This window comes from Salmo salar, chromosome ssa11, assembly GCF_905237065.1.
Source record: "Salmo salar chromosome ssa11, Ssal_v3.1, whole genome shotgun sequence".
Lineage (NCBI taxonomy): Eukaryota > Metazoa > Chordata > Actinopteri > Salmoniformes > Salmonidae > Salmo > Salmo salar.
Window position 1 is genome coordinate 20094894 of NC_059452.1, and position 19863 is coordinate 20114756.

Genomic DNA, 19863 nt, shown 5'->3' on the forward strand with positions numbered 1-19863 from the left:
AAAAGTCCACAGACCCACTCCAAAAGGCTTTCGGAGCCATTATCGACTCAGTGGGTTTTGTCCAACATGTCTCTGGACCTACTCACTGCCACAGTCATACTCTGGACCTAGTTTTGTCCCATGGAATAAATGTTGTGGATCTAAATGTTTTTCCTCATAATCCTGGACTATCGGACCACCATTTTATTACGTTTGCAATTGCAACAAATAATCTGCTCAGACCCCAACCAAGGAGCATTAAAAGTCGTGCTATAAATTCTCAGACAACCCAAAGATTCCTTGATGCCCTTCCAGACTGCCTCTGCCTACCCAAGGACGTCAGAGGACAAAAATCAGTTAACCACCTAACCGAGGAACTCAATTTAACCTTGCGCAATACCCTAGATGCAGTTGCACCCCTAAAAACTAAAAACATCTGTCATAAGAAACTAGCTCCCTGGTAAACAGAAAATACACGAGCTCTGAAGAAAGCTTCCAGAAAATTGGAACGGAAATGGCGCCACACCAAACTGGAAGTCTTCCGACTAGCTTGGAAAGACAGTACCGTGCAGTATCGAAGAGCCCTTACTGCTGCTCGATCATCCTATTTTTCCAACTTAATTGAGGAAAATAAGAACAATCCGAAATGTCTTTTTGATACTGTCGCAAAGCTAACTAAAAAGCAGCCTTCGCAAATGGAGGATGGCTTTCACTTCAGCAGTAATAAATTTATAAACTTCTTTGAGGAAAAGATCATGATCATTAGAAAGCAAATTACAGACTCCTCTTTAAATCTGGGTATTCCTCCAAAGCTCCATTGTCCTGAGTCTAGACAACTCTGCCAGGACCTAGGATCAAGGGAGATACTAAAGTGTTTTAGTACTATATCTCTTGACGCAATGATGAAAATAATCATGGCCTCCAAACCCTCAAGCTGCATACTGGACCCTATTCCAACTAAACTACTGAAAGAGCTGCTTCCTGTGCTTGGCCCTCCTATGTTGAACATAATAAACGGCTCTCTATCCACCGGATGTGTACCAAGCTCACTAAAAGTGGCAGTAATAAAGCCTCTCTTGAAAAAGCCAAATCTTGATCCAGAAATTATAAAAAACTATCGGCCTATATCGAATCTTCCATTCCTCTCCAAAATTTTAGAAAAAGCTGTTGCACAGCAACTCACTGCCTTCCTGAAGACAAACAATGTATACGAAACGCTTCAGTCTGGTTTTAGACCCCATCATAGCACTGAGACTGCACTTGTGAAGGTGGTAAATGACCTTTTAATGACGTCAGACCGAGGCTCTTCATCTGTCCTCGTGCTCCTAGATCTTAGTGCCGCTTTTGATACCATCGATCACCACATTCTTTTGGAGAGATTGGAAACCCAAATTGGTCTAAATGGACAAGTTCTGGCCTGGTTTAGATCTTATCTATCGGAAAGATATCAGTTTGTCTCTGTGAATGGTTTGTCCTCTGACAAATCAATTGTAAATTTCGGTGTTCCTCAAGGTTCCGTTTTAGGACCACTATTGTTTTCACTATATATTTTACCTCTTGGGGATGTCATTCGAAAACATAATGTTAAATTTCACTGCTATGCGGACGACACACAGCTGTACATTTCAATGAAACATGGTGAAGCCCCAAAATTGCCCTCGCTAGAAGCCTGTGTTTCAGACATAAAGAAGTGGATGGCTGCAAACTTTCTACTTTTAAACTCGGACAAAACAGAGATGCTTGTTCTAGGTCCCAAGAAACAAAGAGATCTTCTGTTGAATCTGACAATTAATCTGGATGGTTGTACAGTCGTCTCAAATAAAACTGTGAAGGACCTCGGCGTTACTCTGGACCCTGATCTCTCTTTTGAAGAACATATCAAGACTGTTTCAAGGACAGCTTTTTTTCCATCTACGTAACATTGCAAAAATCAGAAATTTTCTGTCCAAAAATGACGCAGAAAAATTAATCCATGCTTTTGTTACTTCTAGGCTGGACTACTGCAATGCTCTACTTTCCGGCTACCCGGATAAAGCACTAAATAAACTTCAGTTAGTGCTAAATACGGCTGCTAGAATCCTGACTTGAACCAAAAAATTTGATCATATTACTCCAGTGCTAGCCTCCCTACACTGGCTTCCTGTTAAGGCAAGGGCTGATTTCAAGGTTTTACTGCTAACCTACAAAGCATTACATGGGCTTGCTCCTACCTATCTTTCCGATTTGGTCCTGCCGTACATACCTACACGTACGCTACGGTCACAAGACGCAGGCCTCCTAATTGTCCCTTAGAATTTCTAAGCAAACGGCTGGAGGTAGGGCTTTCTCCTATAGAGCTCCATTTTTATGGAATGGTCTGCCTACCAATGTGAGAGACGCAGACTCAGTCTCAACCTTTAAGTCTTTACTGAAGACTTATCTCTTCAGTAGGTCCTATGATTAAGTATAGTCTGGCCCAGGAGTGTGAAGGTGAACGGAAAGGCTGGAGCAACGAACCGCCCTTGATGTCTCTGCCTTGCCGGTTCCCCTCTTTCCACTGGGATTCTCTGCCTCTAACCCTTTTACAGGGGCTGAGTCACTGGCCTACTGGTGTTCTTCCATGCCGTCCATGGGAGGGGTGCGTCACTTGAGTGGGTTGAGTCACTGACGTGGTCTTCCTGTCTGGGTTAGGCGCCCCCCCCCCTTGGGTTGTGCCATGGCGGAGATCGTTGTGGGCTATACTCGGCCTTGTCTTAGGACGGTAAGTTGGTTGTTGGAGACATCCCTCTAGTGGTGTGGGGGCTGTGCTTTGGCAAAGTGGGTGGGGTTATATCCTGCCTGTTTGGCCCTGTCCGGGGGTATCATCGGATGGGGCCACAGTGTCTTCTGATCCCTCCTGTCTCAGCCTACAGTATTTATGCTGCAGTAGTTTATGTGTCGGGGGCTAGGGTCAGTCTGTTACATCTGGAGTATTTCTCTTGTCTTATCCGGTGTCCTGTGTGTATTTAAATATGCTCTCTCTAAATCTCTCTTTCTCTCTTTCTGTCTTTCTCTCGGAGGACCTGAGCCCTAGGACCATGCCTCAGGACTACCTGGTATGATGACTCCTTGCTGTCCCCAGTCCACCTGGCCGTGCTGCTGCTCCAGTTTCAACTGTTCTGCCTGCGGCTATGGAACCCTGACCTGTTCACCGGACGTGCTTGTTGCACCCTCGACAACTACTATGATTATTATTATTTGACCATGCTGGTCATTTATGAACATTTTAACATTTTAACATCTTGACCATGTTCTGTTATAATATCCACCCTGCACAGCCAGAAGAGGACTGGCCACCCCTCATAGCCTGGTTCCTCTCTAGGTTTCTTCCTAGGTTTTTGGCCTTTCTAGGGAGTTTTTCCTAGGGAGTTTTTCCTAGCCACCGTGCTTCTTTCACATGCTTTGCTTGCTGTTTGGGGTTTTAGGCTGGGTTTCTGTACAGCACTTTGAGAATATCAGCTGATGTATGAAGGGCTATATAAAAAATAAAATTTGATTTTGATTTGATTTGAGTAGAGAGAGAGAGTCGAAAACAGCAGGTCCGGGACAAGATAGCACATCCGGTGAACAGGTCAGGGTTCCAGGCAGAACAGTTGAAACTGGAGCAGCAGCACGACCAGGTGGACTGGGGACAGCAAGGAGTCATCAGGCCAGGTAGTCCTAAGGCATGGTCCTAGGGCTCAAGTCCTCCGAGAGAAAAGAGAGAAAGAGAGAGAGTTAAAGGGAGCATACTTAAATTCACACAGGACACCGGATAAGACAGGATAAATACTCCAGATATAGCAGACTGATCCTAGCCCCCCGACACATAAACAATTGCAGCATATTATCTATGCATAGTCACTTTAATAACTCTACCTAAATGTACATATTACCTCAATTACTTAGACTAACCGGTGCCCCCGCATATTGACTCTTTACCAGTACCCCCTGTATATAGCCTCGCTATTGTAATTTTACTGCTGCTCTTTAATTATGTTACTTTTATTTCTTTATTTTTTTTAGGTATTTTAGTAAGCATTTCACTGTAAAGTCTATACCTGTTGTATTCGGTGCATGTGACAAATAACATTGATTTGATTTGACCCCCATCCCAAACAAACCCCTGGTGGCCCCACCCCAACCCCGGTCTAAACACAATATCTACATGATATGAGTAACTATTGGTTGTTAGTAATTCATACTTTCGTTCCAATCCTGAGGTGGTCAGGTGCATGACGTCTGTGAGGCCTGGGGGTCAAAGGCCTCATATTCAGTATTGAGCATGACCACAGAATAGGGCTCGGCAGCAACATCAGCATGTTCCTCAGCCCTGTTCTGTGCAGTGTTCCTCGGCCCTGTTCTGTGCAGTAACAGGATCTCTCCCTTCAGTCAGCTTCAGAAGTGATTAGGGCCCCTCCTCCTCTCTTCTGCTCACAGCATAATGGGAGCCTACACCCAGAAAGAGGAAGTAGTGGGATTAGATGGGTTTGAGCTGCAGTCAGCAGCACTGTATTTCTATGAACAAATTCACACATTCCTATTATGGAATAAACATGCACAATGCACACTCACAGTCTGAGTCATGCATCTCCTCTCCATCTTGATCTCTGTAATAGATCAATAATAAGTATTATCATTCTAGAATAAATATGTATTGTATTAAATCATTAGCAGCATGTTTTTATTTTTTTATTTAACCTTTATTTAACCAGGTAGGCCAGTTGAAAACAAATTCTCATTTACAACTGCAACCTGGCCAAGATAAAGCAAAGGAGTGTGACAAAAACAACAACACAGAGTTACACATGGGATAAACAAATGTACAGTCAATAACACAATAGAAAAAATCTATGTACAGTGGGTGCAAATGTAGTAAGGTTAGGGAGGTAAGGCAATAAATAGGCCATAGCGGCAAAATAATTACAATTTAGCATTAACACTGGAGTGATAGATGTGCAGATGATGATGTGCAAGTAGAGATACTGGGGTGCAAAAGAGCAAAAAAAAAAAAAAATTATGGGGTTGAGGTAGTTGGGTGTGCTATTTACAGATGGGCTGTGTACAGGTACAGTGATCGTTAAGCTGCTCTGACAGCTGATTCTGAAAGTTAGTGAGGAAGATATGTCTCCAGCTTCAGTGATATTTGCAATTCGTTCCAGTCATTGGCAGCAGAGAACTGGAAGGAAAGGCTGTCAAAGGAGGTGTTGGCTTTGGGGACGACCAGGAGTTTTTCCAGACTCCCTGACCTGACAAGTGGTGCATTTCCATACAGGATTTACCCCAGTGTTTTACCCAGAAGTCTCAGACTTTTCTGTTTCCATCTACAGTTGAAGTCAGAAGTTTACATACACTTAGGTTGGAGTCATTAAAACTAGTTTTTCAACCACTCCACAAAGTTGTTGTTAACAAACTATAGTTTTGGCAAGTCGGTTAGGATCTACTTTGTGCATGACACAAGTAATTTTTCCATCAATTGTTTACAAACAGATTATTTCACTTATAATTCACTGTGTCACAATTCCAGTGGGTCAGAAGTTTACATACACTAAATTGACTGTACCTTTAAACAGCTTGGAAAATTCCAGAAAATGTCGTGGCTTTCGAAGCTTCTAATTGACATCATTTGAGTCAAGTGGAGGTGTACCTGTGGATGTATTTCAAGGCCTACCTTCAAACTCAGTGTCTCTTTGCTTGACATCATGGAAAAATCAAAAGAAATCAGCCAAGACCTCAGAAAAAAATGGTAGACCTCCACAAGTCTGGGTCATCCTTGTGTAACCGATGTGAAATGGCTAGTTAGTTAGCGGTGGTGCGTGCTAATAGCGTTTCAATCAGTGACGTCACTCGCTCTGAGACTTGAAGTAGGGTTTCCCCTTGCGTTGCAAGGGCCGAGGCTTTTGTGGCGCGATGGGTAACGATGCTTCGTGGGTGTCAGTTGTTGATGTGTGCAAGGGTCCCTGGTTCGAGCCCAGGTTGGGGCGAAGAGAGGGACGGAACCTACACTGTTACACTTGGGAGCAATTTCCAAACGCCTGAAGGTACCACGTTCATCTGTACAAACAATAGTACGCAAATATAAACGCCATGGGACCACACAGCCATCATACCGCTCAGGAAGGAGATGCGTTCTGTCTCCTGGAGATGAATGTACTTTGGTGCGAAAAGTGCAAATCAATCCCAGAACAACAGCAAAGGATCTTGTGAAGATGCTGGAGGAAACAGGTACAAAAGTATCTATATCCATAGTAAAACGAGTCCGATATCGACATAACCTGAAAGGCCACTCAGCAAAGAAGAAACCACTGACCCAAAACCGGCATAAAAAAGACAGACTACGGTTTGCAACTGCACATGGGGACAAAGATCGTACTTTTTGGAGAGCGACATCTCAAGACATCAGTCAGGAAGTTAAAGCTTGGTCGCAAATGGGTCTTCCAAATGGACAATGACCCCAAGCATACTTCCAAAGTTGTGGCAAAATGGCTTAAGGACAACAAAGTCAAGGTATTGGAGTGGCCATCACAAAGCCCTGACCTCAATCCTATAGAACATTACTGGACAGAACTGAAAAAGCGTGTGTGAGCAAGGAGGCCTACAAACCTGACTCAGTTACACCAGCTCTGTCAAGAGGAATGGGCCAAAATTCACCGAACTTATTGTGGGAAGCTTCTGGAAGGCTATCCGAAACGTTTGACCCACAATTTAAAGGCAATGCTACCAAATACTAATTGAGTGTATGTAACTTCTGACCTACTGGGAATTTGATGAAAGAAATAAAAGCTGAAATCATTCTCTCTACTATTATTCTGACATTTCACGTTCTTAAAATAATGTGGTGATCCTAACCGACCTAAAACAGGGAATTTTTACTAGGATTAAATGTCAGGAATTGTGAAAAACGGACTAAATGTATTTGGCTAAGGTGTATGTAAACTTCCAACTTCAACTGTAGATGACCTGGAGCCAGTGGATTTGGCGACAAATATGTAGCGAGGGCCAGCCAACGAGAGCATACAGGTCACAGTGGTGGATAGTATATGGGGCTTTGGTGACAAAATGGATGGCACTGTGATAGACTACATCCAATTTGCTTAGTAGAGTGTTGGGGGCTATTTTGTAAATGACATCGCCGAAGTCAAGTGTCGTGTCTTTGGCTATGCCGGATTAAGTGATATGACAGGCTAATTTATAAAATGATTTCTCTGTAATTAATATTACCTGATTAAGCTAATCATGTAAATGTAATTAACTAGAAAGTCGGGGCACCACGGAAGAACGTTTATAGAGCTGTTATCTTCCGAATAAACTCTTAAAATACTTAGTAATATTTTACATCGATAGCCATCATCTCAATCCTCACCTTATTTTCAGTCTCATAATGAAAGTTGTAAATTCTTGGCTATCTTCACGAACCCTGGCTAACAAGTTGAATCAGCAATACAAAATTGGGTTTAATTATTTATCTACTAAATACCTAACTAATCACACAGAATTACAAATACACAGAATACAATGACGTCATACAGAAAACGTCCTGGTGGATGGAACCTGTATCATGGCTGGTTACACAAAGGAAAGGGGGTTGGGCTTGAATGAAAGAGCGGGAAGATTTAGGAACAAAGAAACAGCAGCTATGCTATCGTAAATACATTATCTTATGCATTCTAAATTACCGCCCATTTGGAAAAGGAAAATGGAATAAATATTTACTCTGAGCTGCGCTTCGGTAGATTGGTCGTAGATGCTGGCCGGGTTGGCCAACAGATCTTCCTGTACTCGGAACAATGTCTCTGGTGGTAAATTGGATACGTGGTGGTATCTTCGTCCGTCTGTTAGACTGGATCCGTCGTCCGTCCTTTCCTAGCCCACGTCGACAGCGGCAGCTGCTAACTCAACGGCTAGGAAGTATCACTTCTGTAGTGAATAAGCTCAAAGTTCATACCATTCGCCATCAAAGCTCACGCCGAGGTTGGCATAGTTCTGTCCTTGATATGTGTGTCTCCTTCTAACGTGGAGGCTGCAGCCCTCCCGTACTGGAACTACCTGGTTATCTTTTCGTCAAAGGATTATATAGTGGAGAGGGGGAGGGAGGTGTTTCATCGTTTATAACCCCTGTCTCTTCACAGGGTTGGCCACTGATCGAGCAGGGCACTTTCCTTATGAAAACCCAAATCTCTCATTCGGAAGCTAAAATTACATTTCATCTCCTAACAAACATTTTCAATATCAAACATTTCAATTGCATAACAATTCCATGTGACTCTGATAACTAGAGGGTGTATACTTTCTCAGATACAATTTATGTCGTCCTGTCATCAGTCATAATGTCTCAGATGACAACCGAACTGACATACATACTCATTACGTTCCCAAGCATATTTCCAACTGGTTTTATTAACCAAATATGTGGTACCTTTCCACATTTGTTTGATGTTCCCAGACTCTCTATATTTAACAGGACAGCAGTCCTTCAGTAGGGTCAGTAAGAGAGGAAGAGAGAAAGGTATTTATGGGGGGGGGGAGGTCATAAACCTTACCCACAGGCCAACGTCATGACAGTCCCCCCATGTTGGGTTCAATCTTGCGATTAACCTGCATGTTATAACCCAACATAAAAATGAACGTGGGTTGTCCTAGTTGTGGATCATCGTTGTGGTCCCCATCTGGCGGTCGACCTGGGTAGGGTGTCTGCAAATGAAGAAGTCTGCTCCAAGGCTGGGCAGTAGATGTCCAGTTGATGGTTGCTATTGCAGTCCCCCCTCTGGTGGTCGACCCGGGTAGGGTCTCTGCAAATGAAGATGTCCGTTCCATGACTCGGCAGCGGATGTCCGGATTGGGATCGCCGTTCCGGACCCGTCGTCTGGTCGTCCAGACTAGAATATCTGGGCAGTAACTTAGGCAGATGTTAACAACACACACACACTCATGAAATATATCATTACATTTCCTCCCAAATGAGCGGCGTTGTGGCACTAACTGATGGTTGTATGGGGGAGTTGTTTATGGCTCTATCACTTTCTATGTGCCGAAGAAAATGAAACAAAATGAATGAAAGCATAAACAAAACAAAATATAGTTATGCCACCTTAATCATCTAATTGGACTGTATTCTATCTACGTCCATGGTCTTTGCAAAATGACCCTATCATGGCATTGTCTAATGACATATTTAGGGCTTTCCTAATTTGCGGGGTGGCGCTTAGGGTACTATCCTAAGTTGACAACTATATGATAAGTCTACAGCTGTAAGGCACTAGTTTTGGGCAGTCTACAGGATGACCTATGGACTTCTGGTTAGAAAACTGGTGAGTGCTGTAGAGTCAAAGGCCTAGAAGTAAATGTTCAACTTTACTAAGGCTGGTATTTTGCTTGGACCCTTAAGTGATCCTAGCATAAATCCTAACTGGATGTTCCGTTGTGCATGTGCGTTTATGCTTACACAATCGCGCATGTCAAGGGAAGAAAACCAAGTATCCTGGCAGATTACAACTTGTTCAGAATGAGTCTGACGTAGTCAGGTAATTTTCAGGTCAATGCCTGGAGGTCAGTCAGAATTGGTGTCAAGGGAGTCTGTAGTAGTTTTCTACAAGTCACTGTGTCTTCCACTATTGTAGTGGCAGTAGGTATGAAGTCAATTTCATAGCTATGTTATCCCCGGAGGAGCTAACCTCACGACGGAAGTACTCTAAGTATTAGACCAGTCGTACGTGGTGTGATCATGGTTCATGACTTCTAATAATTTTCTCCTGGACGGAGGGCTCTATTTATTAGTGGCATGTGTTAACCATTGGAAGAGTGCAATGGAGATTCCCTTCCCCGTGTTGCACTCTGAGTGACTCCTATGTCGCTATTATCAATAGCAATTTAACTTGTGAGGTTACTAATCCTCTTACTGAGTGTTGCTGGACTGACTGCGGTATTGGTACTGGTATTCAAGGGGTCCAGTTGTCCTACCGATTTATTCTGAAATATTATCTACCGGAACACATGATTGGAGCATATTACTAGTTGTATTGTAGTTGAACCTACACATGGCAAGGAATGATTATTGTTGCCATTTGTTTTGGAGGTGGCCAAGTCCATTGGACTTCCTTTACGACCAGTGTGGTACACCTCAGTACTATCTTAGATGTCTTCTAAGATAATCCCCATCTAGGGGCCTGTCTGCTCCTCAATGTTCTCATAGGGGAGTTTACAACTAGATTTGATTTATGCTCTGGCGGCCTCGTACGGTGTTGTCCGTAGTCTCGACCCCCCCACCGGCCTCGATGAGGCTCATCATGGGTCTGGGCTACTATTCCCCCCCTTTGTGTCTCGGGACCCCCCCACCAGCGGGTGGTGTTGGTGTCCGAGGCGCAAACGAAAAGGTCGGACCCTATGTACGAGTTGTCCGTGGCCGCGTTATTATGAGAATGGCTGTAACCTTTCAACCAAATCTCCTGGTGTTTGTGCTTCAACACCCTCAGTGGCTGTCGAGGTCTGTCAGTCACCACCGCGTCCGCGTGTGGCAACCTCTTCAGTACCTGCAAACTGAGACGAGGATAGCGGTCTGTGATATCGCAAAGTGTTTCACCAGTGGGAGTCATCGGGTCAGTTGCTGGACTGACGCCATTAGTGTCATTGTAAGGGGTGACAGTCCCCAACAAAGCAGAAGGTGTATCATCGGAAGCAGAGTGTACTCTGCGCATCAATGTTTTTCTTGCTGAGACGGCCGCAGTGCTTGCGGAAGTGTCCGAAGAGCAAGAGAAGTTCATCTCAACTACCGTATTGCACAACTGCAAGGAGGAGGGAAGTTGCTCATTCACAGAGACAGCTGGCTCGAAATCATGAAAAGAATGGTCAATCAGATTGGCTGATGGAATGTGTCGAGATATCGTAATATCTCCTTGGATCGGATTCTGCACCAAGAGGTTTCTAAACGTCTTTTCCCAAAGGGGTGCTTTCGACAGATACCCCTCGTGAATGACTGCATTGCAGCTAGCGTTAGGGGAAGACAGTGTGGTCAGTGGAGAAGGCACTGTGGCCTGTGATCATACCTGGTTGGTTTTCCAATCCATCAATGGGAGTAACCGATCCATCAAGTCTGCTCCAAGTAGCAGGGTTACAGTTTCGAGGCTGGTAACATACACAGGGTGAACGAGCGATACGTCCTGGAAGTGTAGTTTCAGCATGACTCTCAATGTGAGAGGCGAGGTAGTCTGAGTGACCCCTCGAAGTGTAGTGTCGCATCGTTCCACTTTTAACCAACGTTTAGTTGGCTTCAAAGCCCTTTTTAGATCATCAAACAATGTTTGAGAGATGAGTGATATTGTCGCACCCGAATCAATTAGCGCATGACAAGCTAAGCAGTCCTCCAGGACTGTTTCCAGTTATGGCCGTTTAGATTCGTGGTTAGTGGACATATTCCCCACAAAGTGGAGTGGTCGTTCGCAACGACGTGATGTGCCATGTCTGTTCAAGATGGAAGCAGATTGACTTTTCCGATTTTGAGTGAGCTTGGCTTTAACGAAGCGTTTGACCTTTTTCTTCGCAACTTTTGTATCAGAGTCTATAGACAGAGCCCGGGGGCTTGTTTCTTGATCAAGCGGGCCCTGGATAGGGTCTTGAATGAGAGCGGGAGAAATTTGAACTTTAACGTCCTTGCTATGGGTGTTAATTCCTGCGGACCTGGTGTCCGGTAATTCCCTGTCTAGTCCTTGTGACTTATCTTTTACCCTTTTCTCAAATTGTTCTCGCTTAAGTTCTTCCCGTAGTGGGACTTCTGGAGAACATTGGTCTACGTTTTGATCGTCCTTCAACCCTTTGTTACCCTTGTGCTCTGACACTTTTTGTGGGTTGGGTGCAGGAACGTAGCGAACGGGTCGTTTGTAGCGGTAGTCATGTTGATGGCTACGTACTTTACAGTTATTTCGACCGCGGAGGTTATTGGAATCATGGTTTCGTGGTAGAAACTGTTGTTGTGCGTCATCTCTCGACGCTCCAATATCTGATAATGCACCCTCTAACTGGAGTGAGTGCTCCTGGTTAAACTTCAAAACCGAGTGGTCAGGGCTCTTAGCGTTGTGAACTTTTGATGCCTCAAAAGCTGTGCTTGCAAGCTCTCTGAGTTGTAAGATAGGCAAGCCAACGTGGGCTGCAGGGCCCAAGTAGGTAATGAAGGTGGGATACATGTTCGACAGAAACATTTGTTTGAATGGTAACAGCTCTTCCATTCCTGTTTCCGTGAGTAGGCCAAAGTAAGCTGAACGAAGCCTATGATAGAAAGCTTGTGGGTGTTCGTTCCGAGCTTGTTTGACCGTGTTAGCCAGTGAGCTATCGTGTTTGCGAGTCGCAGAACCACTGAATTCTAATATCAAAGCTGTGGCAAGTTTAGCGTAGTCATTTAGCACGTGTTGCTGTTGTAGGCGAATGAACCTCGTCACGTGTCTATTCGACGTTCGCTTCAACAGGTAAACCCTGTCAGAACCCGTAGCATTCGGGTAGCCACCCAACGCGTCCTCTATGTCAGCTAGGAACGTCTCAGTATCGTTTGGCTGACCTGGAACGGGGTCAAAGGTGGGGAAATTCTTGACGAGTTTGTCAAGGTATTCCGCGCCAAGCGGGTGGAGAGGGTTGGCTTCATCCTGTGGAGAAATTGGGGCCGACAGGCCAAGAGGAGAAGCCAAGCTTTGGCTTTGTTGGCCAAGAGGCTCCATATTACTCAGTGCCGAATGGCCAAGAGGAGAAGACTGAGGGACACATGATGGAGGCAATGTCTGAAACCTATCGTCTTCACTCCTTTGAGTACCGGACTCCGGTTGCTTGGATGGGTAGTCATGCTGTAGAGCGTGACCATTCTGGACTTCCTCCAGATGGTACCTAAGGGTGGTCTTCTGCTGCATTGCAGAGTCCACTTGAGCGCGTAGAGTACCAATTTTGGACACGTGAGTGTCACACCTGCTCCTTTCGGTCTCAAACTTATCTGTCATGGTTTGCAGATAGAGGTCTCGAGTACGGAGTGAGAGATTCAGTGATGAGATTTCCTTTGCTTGCTTAGAAATCAATATTTCCATCCTCATCACCTGAGTTCTCTCATCATTCATTTGGTCAGCGACTTCAATAAGTTCTGCTGATTTGTCATCCAACTTTGTCATTGTGTTCATCAACTGATCGTCTTTGGTCTGCAGAATTTGGAGTAGAACATTGTTACCTTGAGTAACGTTAAACAAAACTGCCTGCATGTTATCAAATTGCGCGTTCCTGTTTGTAGATAACTCGACAGATTTATCTAGTTTGGCGTGGACTACATCGCATTTAGTTTTGGCTAAATCGAGTTGTTCCTGCAGATGACGATTTTGTTGGAGAGTTTGTGCTCGTTCATCGTCATAAGTATTTGCAATTACTTTTAATTGTTCCGATTTCAAACGCAGTTCCTTGACTAGCAGAATGTTTTCATTTCCTGCTTTTGTCAATAGTTGCTCAGTTCTCTCCACCTGTGCCCTCATGTTAGCCATGTCTTGCACGTGCTTCAGCTGTGCACTGTGGTATTGGACCGATGCCAACCTTTGATGGCGATACATAAGTGCTAAAGTGGAGAGAACAGTCACAAAGCCTGTATTTGATGGTTGATTTTGGAGAGCGTTCGCAATTTCGGCTGTTGTTTTTCTAATGGCATAATTAGGGTTGGTATCACTGCTGAGGTCAGAGATCAATCCTTTTATGGGTGGAGGTTCACTAATTAGCGGAGGATCGGTGACCACCTCCTTTGGTAGCTTGCACATTATTAGAAAAATTTAGAGGAAAAATGTTCCTATTTTTTTTTCAATGTTTGGGTTTGGAATTCATTGGAAGCTGCAAAGACAAGTTTAATCTATTTATAGATGTTGACAAACCATCAGTACTGTACCAGTAATGTGGAAGTTGGACGTGAAAGAATTTGCAAAAGCAAATTGAATTAATTAATCAATGCCAATGATTAATCCTACCTGGGTAGGCTATCTGGGTATTAAACTTGAATTAACCTGAGGTGTTGGTTAATATGGGAAGTTTAAAAGTGTCTCATTTGATTGCAAGAACATTAAGGTATGTTCAACAATTTAATTTATTAAATTGAATGAGATGATAATCCATACAATCTCCATTGATTGGATATCATAAGTGTAAACAGTAGATCAAATGTTGGGAACACTCCCCACTATGGTACACTTCTTCCTTGGGCCGAAGCCACATGGGATTCCCGCTGGGGCGGGACTTCTGTCAGTACTGGATTACTGAATGGGTTTTGCAAAAACAAATTTTACTGATTGATCCATTTTAATGATAAATCAAACCTGTATAGGCTATATGGGATTTAAACTTTAATTAACCTGAGAGGTTTATCATCTAGGTTAATGTGGAAAAAAGATTACAATGTCTCATTTAGAAAACTCATCAATTTGGATATTATTTAAACTTGAGAATTTAAATCTGGCAATTTCACTTATTAGTTCAATTGAATAAGACATCGATATCCGTCTGGATATCACGAGTAACGACTTGAGTGTCACCTGACTAATTATTTGAAGGAAGGTCCCTGCTGGCACACGCTGAAATCCAACTCAAGTCGGATGAATTACAATGTGGCACAAACAAAATGGCTGTTTTCCATTTTGTTAGCTTAGCATCTCGAGCAAGCTAATGCTACTTGATGCCTGAACAATGCTCAACATAGGATTCCCTTGGCAAGGGAAAGGTTTTACTTATAACGTATTATGTTCAAACCCTTTTCGGCGATATTTGACGATGTTTTAACCGGAACTCGCGGGAAACAACGAACTGCACCGTGGTCTACTCGCATCGAAACGCGAGAGACAGAGAGATACTTATCGCTGGTCAAGCTAATCTCTCCTAAATTTCAATCGGCTGGCTCTTTGTCCTCGCTCGAGAAATTAATAATGTCCTAGCCAACACGCGTCTGAAACGCGAGAGGCAGAAATAGCCCAGCGTTGGCCAAACGCGCTATTTATCAGATAGCTTTATCAGTCCTCCTACAGAACTGTATAGCTTATGCTACCTACTGACTACGTCAGAGCACAACACGGAGGCGATTCTCCAGAGCACACACGCACCAATAATTCCGATCTACACTTCCCATAATGTATATAATAAACTTGGTATATTATGTAATCTGCTTTTCAATTCTATATAGGCTGAAAAAAAATGAAAGCTTCATCCTATTTTAGATGCCTCACACGGGGCACCATTATGTCGTGTCTTTGGCTATGCCGGATTAAGTGATATGACAGGCTAATTTATAAAATGATTTCTCTGTAATTAATATTACCTGATTAAGCTAATCATGTAAATGTAATTAACTAGAAAGTCGGGGCACCACGGAAGAACGTTTATAGAGCTGTTATCTTCCGAATAAACTCTTAAAATACTTAGTAATATTTTACATCGATAGCCGTCATCTCAATCCTCACCTTATTTTCAGTCTCATAATGAAAGTTGTAAATTCTTGGCTATCTTCACGAACCCTGGCTAACAAGTTGAATCAGCAATACAAAATTGGGTTTAATTATTTATCTACTAAATACCTAACTAATCACACAGAATTACAAATACACAGAATACAATGACGTCATACAGAAAACGTCCTGGTGGATGGAACCTGTATCATGGCTGGTTACACAAAGGAAAGGGGGTTGGGCTTGAATGAAAGAGCGGGAAGATTTAGGAACAAAGAAACAGCAGCTATGCTATCGTAAATACATTATCTTATGCATTCTAAATTACCGCCCATTTGGAAAAGGAAAATGGAATAAATATTTACTCTGAGCTGCGCTTCGGTAGATTGGTCGTAGATGCTGGCCGGGTTGGCCAACAGATCTTCCTGTACTCGGAACAATGTCTCTGGTGGTAAATTGGATACGTGGTGGTATCTTCGTCCGTCTGTTAGACTGGATCCGTCGTCCGTCCTTTCCTAGCCCACGTCGACAGCGGCAGCTGCTAACTCAACGGCTAGGAAGTATCACTTCTGTAGTGAATAAGCTCAAAGTTCATACCATTCGCCATCAAAGCTCACGCCGAGGTTGGCATAGTTCTGTCCTTGATATGTGTGTCTCCTTCTAACGTGGAGGCTGCAGCCCTCCCGTACTGGAACTACCTGGTTATCTTTTCGTCAAAGGATTATATAGTGGAGAGGGGGAGGGAGGTGTTTCATCGTTTATAACCCCTGTCTCTTCACAGGGTTGGCCACTGATCGAGCAGGGCACTTTCCTTATGAAAACCCAAATCTCTCATTCGGAAGCTAAAATTACATTTCATCTCCTAACAAACATTTTCAATATCAAACATTTCAATTGCATAACAATTCCATGTGACTCTGATAACTAGAGGGTGTATACTTTCTCAGATACAATTTATGTCGTCCTGTTATCAGTCATAATGTCTCAGATGACAACCGAACTGACATACATACTCATTACGTTCCCAAGCATATTTCCAACTGGTATTATTAACCAAATATGTGGTACCTTTCCACATTTGTTTGATGTTCCCAGACTCTCTATATTTAACAGGACAGCAGTCCTTCAGTAGGGTCAGTAAGAGAGGAAGAGAGAAAGGTATTTATGGGGGGGGGGTCATAAACCTTACCCACAGGCCAACGTCATGACACAAGGATCGGTAGGATAGTCAGTTTTACGAGGGCATGTTCGGCAGCATGAGTAAAGGAGCCTTTTTTGTGAAATAGGAAGCCGATTCTCAATTTAATTTTGGCTTGGAGATGCTTAATGTGAGTCTGGAAGGAGAGTTTACAGTCTAACCAGACACCTAGGTATTTGTAGTTGTCCACATATTCTAAGTCAGAACCGTCCAGAGTAGTGATGCTGGACGGGCAGGCAAATGCGGACAGCAATCGGTTGAAGAGCATGCATTTAGTTTTACTTGCATTTAAGAGCAGTTGGAGGCCACGGAAGGAGTGTTTTTTGGCATTGAAGCTCGTTTGGAGGTTTGTTAACACTGTGTCCAAGGACGGGCCAGATGTATACAGAATGGTGTCGTCTGCATAGAGGTGGATCAGAGAATCACCAGCAGCAAAAGCGACATCATTGATATATACAGAGAAAAGAGTCGGCCCGAGAACTGAACCCTGTGGCACCCCCATAGAGACTGCCAGAGGTCCGGACAACAGGCCCTCCAATTTGACATACTGAACTCTATCTGAGAAGTAGTTGGTGAACCAGGCGAGGCAGTCATTTGAGAAACCAAGGCTATTGAGTCTGACAATAAGAACGCGGTGATTGACAGAGTCGAAAGCCTTGGCCAAGTCAATGAAAACGGCTGCACAGTGCTGTCTTTTATCTATGGCGGTTATGATGTCGTATAGGACCTTGAGCGTGGCTGAGGTGCACCCATGACCAGCTCGGAAACCAGATTGCATAGTGGAGAAGGTGCGGTGGGATTCGAAATGGTCGGTGATATGTTTGTTAACTTGGCTTTTGAAGACTTTAGAAAAGCAGGGCAGGATGGATATAGGTCTGTAACAGTTTGGGTCTAGATTGTCATGTAATGATAAGAGGTTGGTCTTTTTCCTCATGACAATGACAATGCTAGTAACAAATAAGCAGAAGAAAAGGGCTCCCACCACATACAGTGGTATGATAGGATCTAAAACACAAAGCATTTAGAATGAATATCAATTAGGTATTATTCATTCATGAGCATAAGATTGTTTAGTGTTAACAATGTACTGTAACTCACTATTTAACAGAGCCATTTCATTCTTGGAGGTGTGGTTGTTGAATTCGTCATTCTCTTTCACAGTGACTGTCATATTAGTGATTACCTCACAGTACCATTTTTCACCTTATACTTGTACGTTTAAGGCACACACATACTGTCCACTGTCCGAATGTGTGACATTGTTCATCTTAAGGTGATGATAGTTGCGTCCATTTTGGGAGGGGTATGAAGTATGTGTCACTCTTTTAAGCAAGTCCTTATCAGTGAGACAGTGTTGGTTATAGGTTTGTGCGTCATGGATTTCATGAGAAAAGGAATAAAGACAAGTGCTTTCTTCGCTGATGGTCTTGATCCAGTACACGGAGAATGGCTTGTCAGAATAATATTTTGCAGCTGTGAAATGGCATGTAAGGTTGATTGATTCTCGTTCCTGTTTGGTGACCTGAGTTTCCAGATCAGGCACATCTTTCACTACTATGGAGAAAGAATTCATTTTCATATTAACCATATCTTCCTAAACAGAAATAGAGAATGATTAAACTATTGATCTGAATAAAATATCAAGCAAATAAGTTTTATTGAATACATGTGTATATTTATCAGCTTTTACATGAGTTGGTTTCCTCATACAGGATCATTTAGGAAATGTGAATTTGTGGAAATGGACATGTGAACTCACTCATTGATTTAGAAAATGCCCCACAATAAAGGATCTCTTCACAAATTAAAAGGAAATAGAAATGTTGAGGTAAAATTGCGAACACATGCAAATAATGCACTTTTTTAAATGTGATATATGATTTGGTACTTGGTGTTTTGCCCTTAAAGCCATCACATTCCTTCTCATTGACATCAGAAGTGTAGTTAATCGACTGTGTTGTCTTGACTCAGTTCAATTTGCCCAAGACCCTCTTCACATTGCAGTGGTATCTCTACTTCTTTGTCTTCTTGATACATTAGATACGTTTTCTCTTTGAGAAAATAAGGTTTCCAAAGTTACAGTAGAATCAGGCTCCTTGATTGTATCCACAAACCCAATCATTGAAGTTTGACTAGCTTGTGAAAATAATTGCCTATCTTGACATTTCCCCAAGATAATCATCAGCATGATGATACTTAACACAACTTAACACATCCATGGCTGTTGCACTTACAAGTTCTTGATTTACAGAATGAGGAAATAGAGCTGCCTGTGACAGGAAGACAGAATGACCAGAGGTGTGTGGTGTGAGTAGGTCATGTGACTGGTATAGTTAAAAGAAGTAAACTATTTCGCTGATTAGTTGTACTATACATTTAGTAAAAAAATGTAATCTTATTTTAAGAGTTAAGAGTTAATCATGTAAGTCTCGACATTCTGTCCATTAATGATCAGCATAGGACAATTCCCATTATGTAAATATATACTATTCCATGCAATGTACTGTAGATAAGACAATGTACTGTAGATAAGACTAAAACATGTGTCTTTGGATACGACAGTCCTGATTCCAAATATTCTCAAAGTAAATATGTAACAATAAGGATATCTCTAAATCCTCCGTTCCCCGATCATTTTGCAGCCTCAAATTTCTCTGGCCAAAGTTTGTGCTTCAAACTTTTCCCCTGCAGATGGCGCTACTTACCTTTTTTCCCTGTCATTGCCATGCACCTAGCTCTTCAGAAGGACCCAACTACGGAAAATCAGTCTCCCACCAACGGGTGACGCTTTTTGTTGTTTCGTCCACCAAGCAATGCGTTTTTGTGGAGGTCAATGTGTCGAATTGACAACAAAAAATGTATGGCTTATTTGCTACGTGCGGTTTTTTCGATCGAATGGAAGTTTCGTAATGTTGTTACGAGTGTACTTTTGAGTAGGACGTAACATCCCGGCAACTTTGAGAAAAAACAATATCAGTTGTCGGTATGAGGCTAGTATGTTTTTTTGTTGTATAATATATATATATATATATATATATATATATTTATTATTATTACATTTTAAATTACAATATAATACAAACATAGGACATCACTACACGTATATTTTCTCTGATTAAACATAAAATAACATTAAAAGTAAAAAAATTAAAATCACAAGAATTCACTTTCAAAAGTACCTAAAATAAAATGTTATTAAATATTGGATTTCAAGTAAAAAATATTAGCATTTTGGGACAGATTTAAAATATTTGTTTC

At 42.6% G+C, this 19863-nt stretch overlaps 1 long non-coding RNA gene across 1 annotated transcript; it reads right to left on the reverse strand.

Moving 5' to 3' along the window:
* Positions 1-4017: 4017 nt before the first annotated feature.
* On the reverse strand, positions 4018-8223 carry LOC123725238 (uncharacterized). Its single transcript, XR_006757752.1, has 3 exons — positions 7690-8223; positions 4552-4586; positions 4018-4428 (listed from the first exon to the last, which is right to left on the reverse strand). It is a non-coding gene; the product is annotated as an uncharacterized lncRNA (long non-coding RNA).
* Between the last annotated feature and the right edge of the window lie 11640 nt (positions 8224-19863).